A 17915-nucleotide genomic window follows, 5' to 3' on the forward strand; every position below is an offset into this window, starting at 1 on the left:
TTAGCTTAGTGGATCTACTCGATAAACTTATGTGATCATCTAAAAAGTATGACTAGTCAATTTCCATGATGGGTTCATGGTTTACATGGAAAATTGAGTAAATTATGAACTCTCATCCACATATCGGCGCTCAATATTAATCACAAAACATAATTTAGCTCATACTTTTAATAAATTCTTCCTTTGGGTTGAGATAATATACTAAACCTTTTAGCTTCAAAAAGCCCCTTTTTGGAATCAGTGTTCCCCTTTTAGTTCAAAATTCTTTTGGAACTCTTATTTTCCTTTTACATTAAATGTAAACATTTATAAACCTTCTTGTAATACTTAGTTCCCTAATATCTTTTGAGAAATAAACTCAATTGTTGCTCTTTTATTAACTTGAAGCTTAACTCTTCGGGAATACTTAGTCCCTTTATAGCTTTTGAGAATTTATTTCCACTCTTTACTCTTTGCTAAACTTATGACTTGAGACTAAACCGAATTTAAAATGATTGTTTGAGACTGCTTGAAAACATTAAGAACTTACTTTGACTTCCTTTTTACTTTTAAACTTGACTCCTAACTACCTTGACTATGATCTTAACTTTCCTTGAATTGGATTATGTTCATGATGTTTAGATGTATTTTAGACTGTTGAAATCAAATGGGAATGGTAGGTACATAACTTAGAGACTAGTATAAAAAGATAGGGAAAGAATGGGGTCTGTAGGGGGTCATGGCGCTCCGAGACACATGGAGCACCAGGGCCTACCGAACAGTCTGTCATGAGGCGCTCTGGTAAGCGAGGCGCCCCAAGGCCTACCAGACGAGTGTCCAAACTTTTTTACTACGATTTTCAATTATACATCTCCAAAACTTCCATGGATACCACACCAAACACTTAGGATCTCTAAATAATTCATTACCCAACAGATTAGGCCCAAAAATAGTCCGGAAACATGAATCAAATCTACTTCGGATACACTACAATTTAACCAACAAAAATTTAATGAATTTTCATCAAGAACTCTCCTATTCATCATTCCATATACTCTAACTTGCTGAATTGAAAACAATTGGGTGTGGGTGAAAGAACCCAACACCAAATGATCTAACATACCTAGCTAGGGATCACCCCGACGAATCCCACGCAACGATCTTGGCGTTCTTGGAAAATTCGTTATCTTCCCTCTTCTTTTCTCTTTTCTCCAAAGCCCTAAGCATTCTTAGTTTATATAAAACTGATTTCGGACTTGATTTTACCCCTAATATAACCTTAATACGAATTAGGAAATACTAGGGTGAAAAGAAAACTGTACCCTTACTAAAATCCGGATTGAATTTTCCTTAATTAAACAGCCCAACTTCCGAAAGGCTTATCTCCTTCACACGACATTGGATTTTTGCGAACTCGGTAGCACTGAAAAGATAATCCTGATGGATTTCCAAAAAATAGAGAACTCATCCAAACTACTCCTACAGTGGAAGTTATGTCCATTTGAAAATAACCAAAACTCACTTTTGAAAGCTGGAAATTTTCCAGATTTCCCTACTTATTCCCAAAAATTGATTATTCTTTGTTTTGTAGCTTATCCTTAGTTAGTTCGAGTTGAGTGAAGTTACAATTTTCTAGTCCTTCCAAAATTCTTTTTAGTTTATAGCATTTTTATAAATAAGAGATCTTTTAGTTTTAAAATATCTTCATTTTTATACATTAGAAATTTGATTAATGCCATTTTCTTGTATTTAAATTGTATAAGGGCAAGCGATCTTCTTTCATTTAAATTATGAAATCTTCATTCGTGAAAGTGGATATAAACTGGCGAAAATTATTTTCTACCCTATACGAATTGCTTTTGATTTACTAACCTTATGAAATTTTATTTTTTTACACCTAAGAGATGTGGAAAGACAATCCTTTTTTTAAAAAAAATTTGGTAAAAGGCAAAAATAACTCATTTCTTTCCAAAGAAATTTAGTACAACTTTCATTTATGTATGTTCACCCTTGAGAACGGAACATGTTTATTAGGGAAATATGTTTTTTAATAGGTCTCTATTTAAATTTATATAGGATATTTAAGACTTCGGAAGTCATTTTTTTCAAAATGTGATGGTATAATCTGGATTTGGAAGTGGTATAAAAAAGCCACTGTCAAAATATGGTTGATTCAAAAAACTTGAAAGACCACTTAAATTGAGAGTAAGACAATATTTCTTTTATATTCTTTATATCCTTACTAGTTTTACGGCCCATGCGTTGCACATGCATATTGTAATATACAGTATATGATATTCTAAAATAGAATTAATATTACTAAATTAAATCCTTTTAGTAAATAATTAAAATTTAAAGAACATAGGACAAGTGTTTTTAAATGATTATAAAGATTGTCATACAATTACTTGTATTTTGAAATCAAAATGACCAAAATTACAGAACATTCCAAAATAGATTTAAAGTTAAAATTTGGAGAGAAAATGACATTTCTTTAGAAGTAGTATTACTTAGTTCACTTAATTTCGTAAACAAAATTAACCAGGACGATTTTTTAAAAATGTCACAAATAGTCCTTCCTCTTGAGGCTATCAAGACAAATGATGGACACCATTTAAGTATATTTTCTCTTAAGTATTCACACTTAAATTTTGTATGTGCATGACACTAATAAGGATTACAATAAATAAGTTAATATTTTATGTTTATACGTAATCTATCGTTTACCTATTAATATTTGTGTAAGACTATCACAAGTAATTCTACATAAAAAAGGGTATTTTATTGTTATGAGGAATGATGATTAAATTGAGGTTTGAGTGTATGTCAAATATTTCGCTTCATAAATTCTTTGTTTTAGATATACATATATTAGTAGCATAATTTTATGTTAATATATGAATAACATCGCATTTGCTAAAAATTTTTTATTTTATGATTCTACCTTATTTTTGTAGAATTGAAATCGTCTTCTTTTGGTTGCCGCATATATATGATATAGTTGTTGTCTAATTAAAGTGTCAAGAATTTTATAGAAGTTGTACCGTGATATAATATGTTAAACTTTTTTAATATTTAAAATTAATATATGAATTTAAAGTATTATTTATAGAATCTTTAATTTGATTTAAGATTATTTTAAGGTCAAACAATATTTTCTTATCTATTTTTATATATAGATAAGAAGGAGTCTATCTTGTGCCATAAAATTTTCTCAAATGCAAATGAACACAAAATATTGGAAAAATATACAAAACGATACATAGACAATTATGAAGGGAGACGAAAATATTTTTCATGCTATATTCACTATAGTATTCCATTTTATTAAAATCTCTTTTCACCGGCACATTACTTCCTTCATTAATTTTTATATATGCATACACACAGAGTGTGTGTGTATTCATGCGCGTGTCTATAATAAAAGATAATTATTATAATCTCTATATTATCAAATTATAAGTAAAAATGAAATTTTATTTTTAATAGTGGATCTAACATCAAAATTAAGGATTCAATGGGCAACGTTAATGCCCATTCTTTTAGCAAAATCAAAAAGAAACTGCTTCATTTGAGAGTAATAATATAAAAAACGAAAAACAAAAGAAGAAATATATTACCCAAATCGCATGACATTTTTCATATTTTTTAATTATTATTGTCTTTTGCACAACTTTTTGTCACACTGAACTCATGGAAATTGTCAGAAAAAATACTTGTGTGAATTTATGGATTATTTGCTACAATTGTTTACCCACTCTTTTGTATGTGGTACCTCGAGTTTTGTTGAATTTTGCACTTAATCAACTTTTACAAATAACCCTTACATTTTCAAAAATAAGAACAATAGAATATTTTCATAATCGTACTTTAAAAATTAGACGAGACCCTCTATTTATAGATACAAAATTGTAGTATGCTTAAGTGTTAATTGTTCCTTATCATAAAAGTTACAACCTTTCAAAAAATTCACTACTCATCAGAAAAATCACAACTTTTTGCAAAAGTCACAACTCATTGGAAAAGACACAAGTCTTCAAAAAGTCACAACCCTTTAAAAAAGTCACAACCCTTTGAAAAAGACACAACTCATCAAAAAAGGCACAACCATTTGCAAAAGTCACAACCCTTTGAAAAAATACGACCATGCGGAAAAGTCACAACTCATCAAGAATCTCAAAACTCGTTAAAAAAATCGCAACCCTTAGTAAAAGTCACGTCTCTTTGAGAAAATCACAATCCTTTAATATTAATATTTACCCTAGTACAATTAATTAAATTAATAAATAAAATATATTGAGTACTTTTCTTAGGGGTATTATAGTAATTCAATATTCAATTTAGGAGTTGATGCTTTTAAGGTAGAATAGATATATATAGATATAGATATAGAAAATAGATCGATAGAAAAATCGATAATATGGAACTTCGAAGTTAACAAATTGAATTTAAGTTTATTAATGAAGTGTACGCACATGGCTCATTTAATGTACTTTTTTTGTTTTTTCTCTTTCATGAAACAATATCTTTAAAATATGAGCTTCACGGAAACGAGGGGTCAAGAACCCTCAAAATTAAGCTTCCAGAGAAAACAAACAACTTAATAGGTGAACGTTTAGTTGTAACTTGTCTTGCCACATGTTTGTACGTATTTAAATAATGGACAATGACACAGCAGACTCATTTAGTGATGAGGAGGAAAATCTTCAAGGGGAGAAGTCCAAACGACATAAAAGAATTTGTAAAGAAATTATCTTCAAAAATGGAAATGTCAAGGTCACTGCAAAGACGATATCGTCCAAAGAGAAAAAAAAGATAAAAAACTGCACCAAGAAAATTGAAAGAACTACAGGAGAGTTAAACAACGAAAATGAGGAAGATGAGGTGTAGAGATTCGAGATATATGAACGAATAAACGATGTTGGTTGAGAAGTTTGGATACTGCGAATGAAGCATCTTTAGTTTACAACAACACAATCATTAAAATAAAAGGTATGAGTGCTTTGATAATTATTCTTGAGCTACAACCGAAGGAAATAAACCATATCCACTACTAAGAAGACAATAGGCATGCAACTCCTTATATGTTTAGTTACTTTATTGGTTCAACTTTCGATAGATTTATCCATTTCACCTTCGAAACCATGAGTTCAAAAGCTGAATTTTAGTAGTTGAAAGACATGACTATAAGTAAAAAAAGTTTCTTCTGGGGGGAGATGTCGGGGGCTAGCCCCATATCTTCTTCCCTATTGGCAGAAGTATTTAGTAATCATATATAATTTTTATTATTTGTTGCTTCATTTTGCTTTATATCTTAACTAGTTAAACTAACCGCGCTTTGCGCGGTGGTAAACTACCTCTATTAACTTACATATCTTTTGAGTTAAACTAAATAACATATGAACATTTGAATTGACGTCTCAGCAAGTGCTTCAAAATCAGTTATGGTACTAATTTGTATTGTCAAAAGACATTTTTACTTGTTTTGGTTTCGAGCAACACATTAAAAACATATAAAGCTTTGTGATTTTTAATTTTGTATAAAAAAATATGTTTATTTATGTTGGGCCTGACTAATTTGGATTCATGAAAATAGACATTTTTACCTCAATAGAATCTGCATTATATTTGTGACCTTTATTTGATAGAATTTTATAATATTATCACACTGCCGCAATTTTCTTTTTTGCGGGATAATATATAGACATAAACTTAAGCTTGACTTCAGATGTTAAACTAATAAATACTCTGATTTCGAGGCTCTATATCTAAATGCATTAATTCATCTCCTCCATGTTAATTAAACACTTCCTTTTGTAAAATGGTGCTCTTGTAATATTTACTTTTATTTATTAAGTAACAAATGAATCTTTCAAAATGTTGTAAAGCACAGACTATCTTAATTCTTTTCAGAAATACCATTTGCAAGAAATATTTCAATTAATACTTGGACAATGCAAATATTTTCTATTTTCACTTACTACGATACTTTATTTGCCTGAAATGTTTGTGTTATCTTCCTCTATATTAGATATGAGTTAATTTGGAAATATTGGCGTTAATTCACTATACAAATGCTTGTGTGTGGTTGCATACGTGAAAATAATTTTGACAGCCGGATGAAACATCTCTAATTTACAAAAGTTGGCCAATATGTTACATTCTTAATATAATTTGGTTTAACTTTTTTGAGAAGAGAGATATAATGAATAAGTATGACTTTATTTGAACTTGCAAGTTAAACAGGAAAAAAAAACATGAATACAAAACTAAACAATTATTAATTAGTTTTATAAAAAAAAATCTACAACATGTAAATTCATCTATTATCGAGACAGTATACCCTCACAAATTAATGAGATTCGAGCATTGTCACTTTAATTATAACAAATACTTCTAAAGAATATAGAGAAATTCTAACTACCCTTCATCGTGTCAACACTGGATAAAAGGAATAAAGATATTATTTTATTTTTCTTACAATTGTAAATGATAATGAAAAGTAATAGCCAATACCTCACTCGAGGATAGTTAAATTGCAAAGCTTCATTCAATGTGGCTATGCCTTAAAATTTTAAAGGTTTAAGTGCACTACTTCTAATTCCTTACATATGTCAGCTTAAATTCCAACCACTATTTCCTTGCCCTTAATTTCTTTTTGTTTATTATCTTGCTTGATTGTCTCAAATTACGACCACAACAATCCTATGCTTTTCCAAGTCCCAAACTACGGCCTGAAAAATCACTTGTCAACCAAAACAATCTACCTTCCCAATTAAATGAGGTTTCAACTGTCAAAATTTAGACAGAGCAAAATTGATACAAGAGTAAGCAAACTGAGAAACTCCAAATATCCTTCTTTCACTACATATGCATGTTTAAAGACTTTGTAATGATCCTTGTTAAGTTTACCCATGATGGTTATCTTTTTGACTTTGTACACCATTTACAGTAAGGTATCTTGTATGGTCGAAGGAAATGTAAAATGTATGTGATATACCTCATCTAATCTAACAATTATGACATACATTCTCGAATACTTGTTCTAAAAGTTGAGATTTCCTCTTGGTGAAGCTGATTATTATCGACATATTATATTAGATTCGCAAGAAAAAATACAAAAAAACATATTACAAAGGAGGGAATAAAACAATTTATCGTCTCCTACACTTACGCAACAATGAGCATAGCAAAAACACCTAAAAGCTGAATAATTTGTAGAAATGCGAAAAAAATGAAATAAAAATTTCATAAGTTTAATCAGACCTACAGCGAATCATGTAATGAACTCTAATTTGCTCTTAGATTTCAAAATATCAGTGTAATGTTGTGGAATATTTGTGAGTTGCTAGGATATATTTTAAATTGAAAATAGAGGATACGAAAATATAAACTACTTTGTAGATGAGTCGTAAATGTAAAAGTTGATAAAAACTTACATACATTTTCATCGCAACAACAATTATTTGGAGAGGGATTCACTGCAACCCAAAATTCCGCTCATGAAAAAAGTGATTTCTACTTACTAATAATAAAAACTACTCAATGGATGAAGGGTGAAGGTCCCCTCTACCCTAAATAACATTTGTAAAGAAAAATAGATAAGGTAGTAGGTTCTTTATTGTGTAAAAAAATAAAAACTAGATTTTGATTGTACATTCATTTATATCTTTTGAAAACATGTGAGATTTGACCAATAAGTAAAGGAAAAAGTCTGTGTTAATTTACATGGAGAATGAACATGGTGGAAATTTACATGAATATGGTGAAAATTTAACTGAAGAATAAGTATAAAATTAACAACCCTTCTCATGGGAATTTAATAATACTTAAAAACTATCGGTCATTAAAACTAAAACACTGTATTATATCACCTAAAATATTCATAATGTAAAGGAAAATAAAAATTATTACATCGTATCATTTAACCTTAATAACATAAGTATAAATTAATTACGATAAAATTCGTATCAAGATCTCTAACATAACCAATGTTATCACTGAACCACTCATGAGAAAAGTACACAAATATATAATTGTGAAGAAGAAGAAGAAGCAAAAAAAGGTTCAAAATTTTCTTTGTTTTAAAATGAGAGGAACACCTCTATTTATTGAAAATAAAATATAGTGTGAAGAAATATTTATTGTGCCTTATCGAAAAGGTTAAGACTATTTGTAAGGGACACAACCTTTTATAAATGTCACAATCTTTTATGAAAGTCACAACTTTTCATAAAAGTCGCAACTTTTCATAAAAGTTGCAACTCAACATTAAAGTCGCATCTTTTAATAAAAGTCACATTTTTTCATAAGTTACAACTCTTCATTAAAGTTGCAACTATTTAAAAAAGTCACAACTTTTCATTAAATTCACATCATATCATGAAAGAGGATGACTATTTTACGGTAAATCTTCGTAAAAGTCGTAATTCTTCATAAAAGTCACAACTTCTCATAAAAGTCACACCTTTTCAAAAAGGGGAAAGACTATTTTTGGAAATAAATAAATTTAATTGGAACATCTAGCTTGTGGTGCCTCCATGTTGGCAGACATAGGATTCTTTTTTATATAAATATATGATTTTAGACTGCCCTCTTTTTTTTCTTATGAAAATTTATTTTTCCTAATAACTTTTATTTTGTATCGTGGGTCATTGGAAACAATCTTTCTTCACAAAATGAAAAGAAAGGTTCGTGTATATTTGATTACCCTCTTCAAACTCTATTTAAGGAACTACACTGTATTATTATTGTTGTTAAACTAATTAATTGGAGGAAAATGAATATCTATGATTTACGTATTGATGACGCGGAGTTGTTTTTGTCATTTTCCTTTTAAAGATTTTCTAAAAGAACATTATCTAAAAAAATACTTTTGCTAGATAAACCACCTTGGGTTTTAAAAAAAGTGTAGACAATATATTTCTAATGTAATAGAAATGTTTTTTATATTTCAACATTTTTCGTAAAATAAGTGATTGAAAGATATTGTTCTAAATATTTCATTGAAATTTTTCTGAAAAGCTAAATTATTTACATGAAGCAACTTCTTATTTGCTCCCTTAACATATCATGAGGAGCTTGAAATAGAAATTTGATCAAAGTTATTTATTACATTGTTTTATATCAAACATAGATTGTTACTCATTTTATTCATTAATAGATTAATTACATGTTTAGGTTAATTTTGTACAGTTCTCACTAAATGTAAATTTATGCTTAAAATGGATTAAGGTGATACCATTTTTCTTTTTAAATTATTAATAATTAAGCTTTAGTTTCAAACATGATCTACTAAATAGAGACGACCTCATATGACAAATATAATCACATGGTACACATTTTTGGGCTTTATTTTTGCGTGGCAATAGAAACAAATTCATTAGGTTGAATAGACCAAAGTAGATTTTTCATTGAAATCACCTCATCATTTTTATTCTTAATAATGATTTATATGGTAAAGTATGAACTTCGACATGGATTTTTAAATTGTGATCATAAATTTGGACAAAGGGAGTGTCAAAAGAGAAGAAATATATAAAGTAGTTCCAAGAAAATACGTAAAAGTACAATGGAGTTAGACAACGAAGATGGAGAAAATGAGCAGCAGAAAATCCTAGACACAAAAAACAATACTCGACTTTCGTTGGGCACTTTTGACACTGTTAAAGAAGTTGCTTCGGCTTATGGTGAGTTAGCCATTGAATTAAGAGGTACTACGATTTTCTTAGAGTGAGCAGTTTTATTTATGTTTTATTGGAATTTTCTTCTACAAATTTCTCAAGGGATATAGGTTACGATCACTTCATATTGATAAAAGAATTTCTAATCATACATATAAGAAGTGTATGCATGTTCGGTCTGATGAACCTTTTTTCCCTTTACATGAAGCAATGACCTCCTAGGAAGAGTTTCAGGTAAAATATGGAGCTGTAAAACCCTCACCAATTGACGTAGTAAAAAAATCAAGCAATCAAGAGGGAAAAAATCCCAAGTCCTTCTGTTTCATGTACGTATTCGTGTGCCGGACAATGACACAAGTGACTCACCTAGTGACGAGGAGGATAAGGATAAAGAAGAGACGTTTGAGGGACATGAAAGGACGCGTGTAACGGAAATTGTCATCGAGAATGGAGGACCAACGTCAATTAAAAGAAGAATTACAAAGAGAAGAAAGACTCAAATTTGATGCAAGAAGATTTGAGGGTTAGAGAGTGAAAATGAGGCAAGTGGGCAGCTGTAACGACCTGTTTAGTCGTTTTGAGCAGCAGACGTTATTTCTGGAAAAACTGACAGAAGCGACGGACCCCACGATGGACCATCATGGGCACGACGGACCGTCGCAGGGTCTCGTTTCAAAACACTTAGAAAATCTGAAATTGGGTACTGAAAATCGACTCTCTGAACTTCATGACGGAATGGCAGGACGGACCGTCACAGGCGTGACGGACCGTCACAGAGACCTCAGTAAAAATCCATTCTCTGAGCCTTGCGACGACCTGCAGGACGGACCGTCGCAGGCACGACGGCCCGTCACAGACTGCGCAATCCCAGTTGGAGTCGGATTTCTGGTTAAGTTTTAAGGGATGTTTTTGATTATTCTTGCCTTAATTATAGATTTCGTGGGTTTATATTAATAACTCAAATTCTTGAGGGATAAAAGAGGTAACTTTGGGTTAATTAGTGGGGGTATTATTGCCATCTTTTATTCTTAATTATATACTAATTAGGGTAAAAGAAAGAGGGTTTGAATAAGAAAATAGAAAGAACAAGAAGGGAGAGAGAGAAACGATCGAGAAGAAGAGGAAAACACCAAGCTTTGAGGATTAACTTGCTTGATTTCAATTCTTCGGTGGAGGTAGGTTATGGTTTTCATGCTATTCGTAGTAAACTCTTAATAGTGAATGATATGTGTTAGTAGTATTGTAAACCCTTCTATATGCTTAATTGTATGCTTGCATGAATGATGTGATTATGTAATTATGAATAAATAAGCATGATGAAGCTATTGAATTCCAAATCTTGAAAAGAAACCCTAATCTACTTTGTTAATGATGATGCCTTGGTATAAAAGAAGGCTTGATGAATGAAAGTAGTGAGATTAGGGGATCGGGTGCCACGTTCCGGTACCAGGATAGAATATGGATCGGGTGTCACGTTCCGACACCAGGATAGAATATGGATCGGGTGTCATGTTCCGACACCAGGATAGAATATGGATCGGGTGCCACGTTCCGGTACCAGGATAGAATATGGATCGGGTGTCACGTTCCGACACTAGGATAGAATATGAATCGGGTGCCACGTTCCGGTACCAGGATAGTATATGAGGATCGGAGTGTCACGTTCCGACACCAGGATAGAATATGGATCGGGTGCCACGTTCCGGTACCAGGATAGAATATGGATCGGGTGCCACGTTCCGGTACCAGGATAGAATATGGATCGGGTGTCACGTTCCGACACCAGGATAGAATATGGATCGGGTGTCACGTTCCGACACCAGGATAGAATATGGATCAGGTGCCACGTTCCGGTACCAGGATAGTATATGAGGATCGGAGTGTCACGTTCCGACACCAGGATAGAATATGGATCGGGTGCCACGTTCTGGTACCAGGATAGAATGAGGATCGGAGTGTCACGTTCCGACACCAGGATAGTATATTGAGGAGCGGAGTGTCACGTACCGACACGAGGGGAATAAAGATAATGAATCTTGAAAGATGTTAATATATTCAATCTAATGAACCTAATTCCCAAATGAGTATGATGAGGAGGTGTGAGTCCTCATTGATGTGCTTGGTGTGGTAACCAAGGGTTATGGTAACTGTAAATGCTGCATGCTAAGGATATTAGTTGATTTTATGATATTGCTTAATACATACTGTTTTCTATTTTGAGTTGGCCGATGATATCTACTCAGTACTCGTGTTTTGTACTGACCCCTACTTTTATTGTTTCTTCTTGTTTATTTGTGGAGTGCAGCAAACGTGCCGTCATCTTCGACTCAACAGTAACTCAAGCCAGTCTTACTACATCGGAAATTCAGGGTGAGCTAATGCTTCTAGCTTGGACTGGATCTTCTTCTTCGAGTCTCGATGCCTTGAACTTCCGGCATGGACTAGCTTCTTATGTATTTTTAGCTTCTTAGAATACTCTTAGTTTAATAATATTATTATAGATGTTCTTGTGATGATGACTTCCAGATTTTGGGAACAATAATAGTTATTGATTTTATTAATGAGTTCAAGTCTTCTGCATTACTTTATGTTGATATTACCTTGAAATGTTAAGGTTTAGATTGGTTGGTTCGCTCACATAGGAGGATAAGTGTGGGTGCCAGTCGCGGCCCGGATTTGGGTCGTGACAGCAGCAGAGATTCGATATACAAGAAAGAGAACTCGGCTTTTGTTGGGAACTTTTGACACTGCTTTAGAAGTTGTTTTGGCTTATCAAACAATCATAGAAGACTAATATATGTCACCCGACAAAATTTTAGCTCATCTATGTTATTTCTATTTGAGAAAAGTCTCATCCATGTCATTATTCGTTAACTGAAATGACATAGATGATTTAAACTATTAACGGATGACATAGACGAACATTTTCTTAATGTTTGATGACATATTTTATTCTTTATTCTTAAAAAGAATAATTTAATCAATGACGTGGATGGATCATAATTAACCATGTGTAAAAAATGGTTTTGCACAATCGAAGCTTTTTTTAGTTAACAATATAGACATAAGTCTCTTCTCAAATGAAAATGACATAGATGAGCCAAATTTTTAACAGATAACATAGATGAGTCTTTTTTAAAAGTTAAATGACACATTTATGACTACTTAATGAACTATTAACGTTGAATTCTTTTTTTAGCCCACATATACGATAATGATTAACAATGACAAGTGAAAAAAATTGTAAGTATAAAAGTATAATTGTTTGCATTTTAATTTATTACCGTTTCTATATTGAAATGATTAATAAATTTTAAATTATATAATGAAAATCAAATGCAAAAATTTTAAGAAAAGACAAAAGATCAGAATTACTGATTTGTTTGAGAGCTTTTGATTTTACTTTCAAGGTATGCTTAAATCTGAGTTTTTTTAAAAACTTCTCTGGACCATAAGTTACATTTTTTAAGTTATCTATGTACGAAATGTGAATTTCTTTGCTGCAAATATAATTTTCACTTTTACCCATAAGAGATATGAAAATGAAATTTTATAAAATTCAAATAGTCAGTAGACAAAGAGATCTCATTTTCTTGTTTCTCTGTCTGTTTCTACAAACACATTTTAAAACATACATATGTGTAGATTCAACTACATTAGGTTTGATTTATTTTTTTTGAAGATTTATCTGTTGAACTATAAGAAATTCATTGATGGATTAATGACATCCTTATCACGTTGAAAGTTTTGTATTTGAAACTCTAGAGAAACAACTTAACAAAAGAAAAATCTAGGATTTTAAGTGAGTTTGAGAGAAATTGTTTTCTAGTTCTTTCTAAGGATATATAGTTCAAGTAGGTGAGTGTAAAAATTTGAAAATTAAGATCTCTCACCCTACTACAATTTGAATATAAGAAAATGACCATTTTAAATCCCTTCTATTTAAAAATGAAGATCTCTTATAAGTAAGGACAAAAATTTCATGTAAAGCCATAAAACTAACAATCAAAAATACTAACAGCTAAATTAATCCATAATCACATATCACACCCCAAGAATTGGAGTTATAGCAAGATATCATTAAAAGATAGAAGTTGTTACCAAATTTTGTTTTCATCAAATGGGTAAGATTTATTTCATCTTTACAAAGGTCTAATTTGACAAATCTTAAACACCCATTTCCAATTTCTCAAAAATGGCAATCTTCAATTCTTTAAAGCTAAAGAAAATATTGTCTCTAAACTCCGTTCAAAACATCCAAAATGATAATTCTTATTATAGATTGAAACCTAGATAGAATGATAGATCAATCGACACTAAACTAAATACTAAAAAATGAATTTATGGTCGCCAAAAATATGTTGTGAAAGATCAATCAGCGCAATAAATTGGTATCGCCGATCCACTCAGTGATCAGCCCTTTGATCAGTTCCACCACTTTTTTGCTTTAACTGTCAGTATCTTCAAATTTGTAACTTTGGGTGACTGCATAGTGGAACCGTTTTCGACTACACTTTTCTATCGCCGACTTGATTTTATCCTTGAGGGTTTTGCACATTCAAACTTTAGGTGAGACCATGTCCTTTCGGAGACTTTCCCTATGAGACAGGCAATCATCAGGCCTTCTTTTCTTCATTCTTTCAGCTCCCTTATTCGTTTGTGCTCATTAATATTCATGTTTTGTTCCTCAATTCGATTATCAGAAATTCAAGGATTTACATTGATATAAAATATGTCTCTTAGGACACTAACTCTATTAAAATAAATCCCTAATGAGTCTAAATTGTGGACTCGTCAGTAAGGGCCTAACTTGCTTGGATGGTTGTTTTGGGTGTGGAAATGATGGGCACAAAATTAGAGATTGGCCAGTTCTTAAGGTTAATGGAAGGGGGGGGGTAATAAGTTTCCTCTAGTTTTCCAGATGAGATTTCTCTAAAGAAGAATAGGTTTTATGCTCCCCAATCTAGAGAAGATCATGAGTAATCTGCTCATGTTGCCTACGGTATGTTTATTATACATTATTAGTTTCTGGGTTTCTTGTCTTTTGTGACTTGCTATGTCGGACCTTGAAGATATTTTTAGCATGAATGATGTACATATGTGATTATATAGTCTTACTCTCAAGGGGAAGATAATGTTCCAAAAAAGTAAGGTCATCGTGTGTTTATCTATTGCCATTATTTTCCTTATATGCATGTTCATGAAAATATCTTAGGTCTTGATAGAAAAGACTTACATCCATTTTTTTGCCTCATGTTTTGGTGCATTTGTTTGGAATTTCATATAAACATCATGAGATGAACTAATTAACATACCTTAGTTAGGATTTGAAAGATTCCTCATTTAATAAAGGCTTTTTGAGAGTAAACTGCTTTAGGATCCATGAGTGTGTGTTGATCATGTTTTAGTTTGGAGAATTTAGTTCCTCCTTGAAATGAGTAAATGTAGAAGTTCACACATTTGAGTTGTTAGAAGTAGTTCCTACTCCCTTTTGTTGCATTAGATGTGTTTATCTTGGAAACAAATTTTTCTTCCTTGATTGCATGCATGATGGGCTGCAAGTTTAGAGAGGTGACCTCAATCAATGTTTAGAATCATCATTCGAGGATGAATGAGTCCAAGGGGGAGATATTGTTATTCCTCAAAAACTAGCGAACTAAACTAGAAAGTTCTAGAACCTTGTTATAGAGTTTTAGAGTTTGCTATGATTGTTTAAATCGTAAAAATGATTCCCCTACTTAGGATTAAGGTTTTAGGGCTACGGAGTCAAGGTATGACCACCAAGGACTACCCAAGGGGTCCTTGAGGAGAACCCTTAGAATAGCCCAAAAAGCTGTCAAAAAGCAGTCACCTTTGACTAGTAGATCGACCCACACACCGTAGTTTGGGGTCATAGGACAAGTCCTGCACTTTTCTGAAATTTTTAGACTTAGTTCACCACTCACGAGGGTGCAACACGATCCGTAGACCCATCCACGGTCCGTGGTTGGGGTTTTTCTGAGTGGGGTCAAATATAGAGTTTATATTTTAAGTTGAGGGCTTAGGGGTTAATTGACAATTAGTTAGGGGGTAAATGAGGTTGGTAGTCTCCTATATATGAATAATAGACCCCTAAACTAAGTGAATTAAATCATTCTTCCAAAACCTCAAAACGAGCCCAAATTCTATCCAAATAATTCACTCTCTAGAAGTGAAGAAGAATAAGAGAACTAAGACGGGCAGATTTCCTCCATTGTTTCAATGTGTTAGGAATTAAAATTAAGGTATGCTATATTATTCATATACGATTGTTCCACCCATACATCCCCAAAGTTTTCCCCAATTGTGAAGTCAAAACGCAATTCTAGCTAGGGTTTCTTCCTACATTGTGGGTAGTGATAAACTTTGATTCCAATCGCGTTGATGATACTTAATTATGGTTGAATTGACATTTAATTATGATATTATGATGATTTTATGTTACTTCAATGTTAAACCCTAGTCTATTTGATGAATTTTATATTTTGGGAGTTTATGCTAGAAAAGGAGAAATTGAAGAATTAGCATTGATCTTCTAAAATTAATGTCATGTGTAGTAATGGTTCAATATTGGGGAACATATAGACATGAATCAAACTAGATTTTATTATGTATGATGGATCTTGATTTGTAAAGCATAGAATTTAAACCTTTTGATGAACTATGACTAGATTTGCATGGTAATAAAGAATGTGATTAGAATGCCTCAGAATCTAGGGGTAATTGATGATTGTAGGCTTGAAAGTAAGTCTTGTTGTCAAGATTGTTGAATCAATAGGGCTTTGAGGGTAAAGGTAAGGTGATAGAAGTCTAACAGGTATATTTGTGGTTAAAGATCTATATTCACCTAACCTAGCATATAAGTTCTAAAAAGTATAAAGTGCTAGTTACTTGTACATGAATTTATTGTCAAGGACATCCTTTTCATGAGACATGGGTCGTTTATGATTCGTTGGGGAAGTTGGTTGAAAATTTTGATCTATTCGATAACTATATTTTATTAATTGGTGAGCAATAGACGGGTAATTAATTGAGTTGATAATAATGAGAAAAGTGTAAAACTCTATGTGCTTGGTCAAAATCAGATAATCAAGTTGACCTATAGAGAATATAAATAAAAACAATTTGATTATTGATGAAACATATATACATGCCTGATTAAATGGACTTGCTTTTTTTGTTTGTTCTCCTGAAGAAATGACATTTAAAGATGAACTTCACAAAAATGAGGTAGTCAAAAGACCCTCAAAAGTTGCCAGAGCAAAAAAAAACAATTTAATGGGCAATTGTTCTGCGGTCTTGCGACATGTAGTACACATTTACATAACGGACGATGACGCTATAGACTCATCTAGTGATGAAGAGGAATATCATCAAGGAGAGAAATCCAAACAACAAAAATGAATTTGCAAAGAAATTATCACAGATGATATCCTTCAAAGAGAAAAAAGATACAAAACTGCACCATGGAAATGTAAAGAAGTACATGAGAATTAGACAACAAAAATGGGGAAGATGGGTTGCAGAGATTCGAGATGTAAGAATGAATAAACGACATCGGTTGGGAAGTTTTGCCACTGCAGATGAAGTTGCTTTGGCTTATGATAAGGCACCCATTGAAATAAAAGGTCCAAATGCTTTGAGAAACATTCTTTAGCCTCCACCGAAGGAAATCAACCCCATCCACCATTAAGGAAGAGAAAAGGCATGCAAGTCCATATATGTTTAGTTACTTTATTGGTTCAAGTTCCATAGGTTTATGCTCTCCAATCTCTTTTTGTAAAGTTACACCATATATGTTTGAAATTAGGTCTTAGGCCTAACTCACATCTTAAAAACTAGATCAAAGTAACGAGGATTTCCCAAGCCTTATAAGGAGTCCACCCATTTCATTAACCACCAATTTGGGACTTTTTTCATTCTTTACACCCTTACTCCTAGTTCTTAGCATCTGGTGCATGAACAATTTTGATTTTGGGGACCCCAACATCGGGTGAGACGGGCTCTGTTCTGCTATCATGTGAAATTAGGTCTTAGGCCAAACTCACACTCAAAAATCTAGCTCAAAGGGAGGATTATTGCCCAAGCCTCATAAGGAGTCCACTCATCTGATTAACCACCGATTTGAGACTTTTTTTCATTCTTTAGCACCCCACCGCACGCCAGTGCTTAGCATCTGGTGCGTGGGCAATTTTGATTTTGGGGATCCCCCTGCTCTGATACCATGTCTAATTA

General features: G+C 32.3%; 1 pseudogene; it reads left to right on the top strand.

Moving 5' to 3' along the window:
* Positions 1–9872: 9872 nt before the first annotated feature.
* Positions 9873–17373, top strand: LOC104646069 (ethylene-responsive transcription factor ERF069-like; annotated as a pseudogene).
* Positions 17374–17915: the final 542 nt, after the last annotated feature.

This window comes from Solanum lycopersicum, chromosome 1, assembly GCF_036512215.1.
Source record: "Solanum lycopersicum chromosome 1, SLM_r2.1".
NCBI classification, from domain to species: Eukaryota; Viridiplantae; Streptophyta; class Magnoliopsida; order Solanales; family Solanaceae; genus Solanum; species Solanum lycopersicum.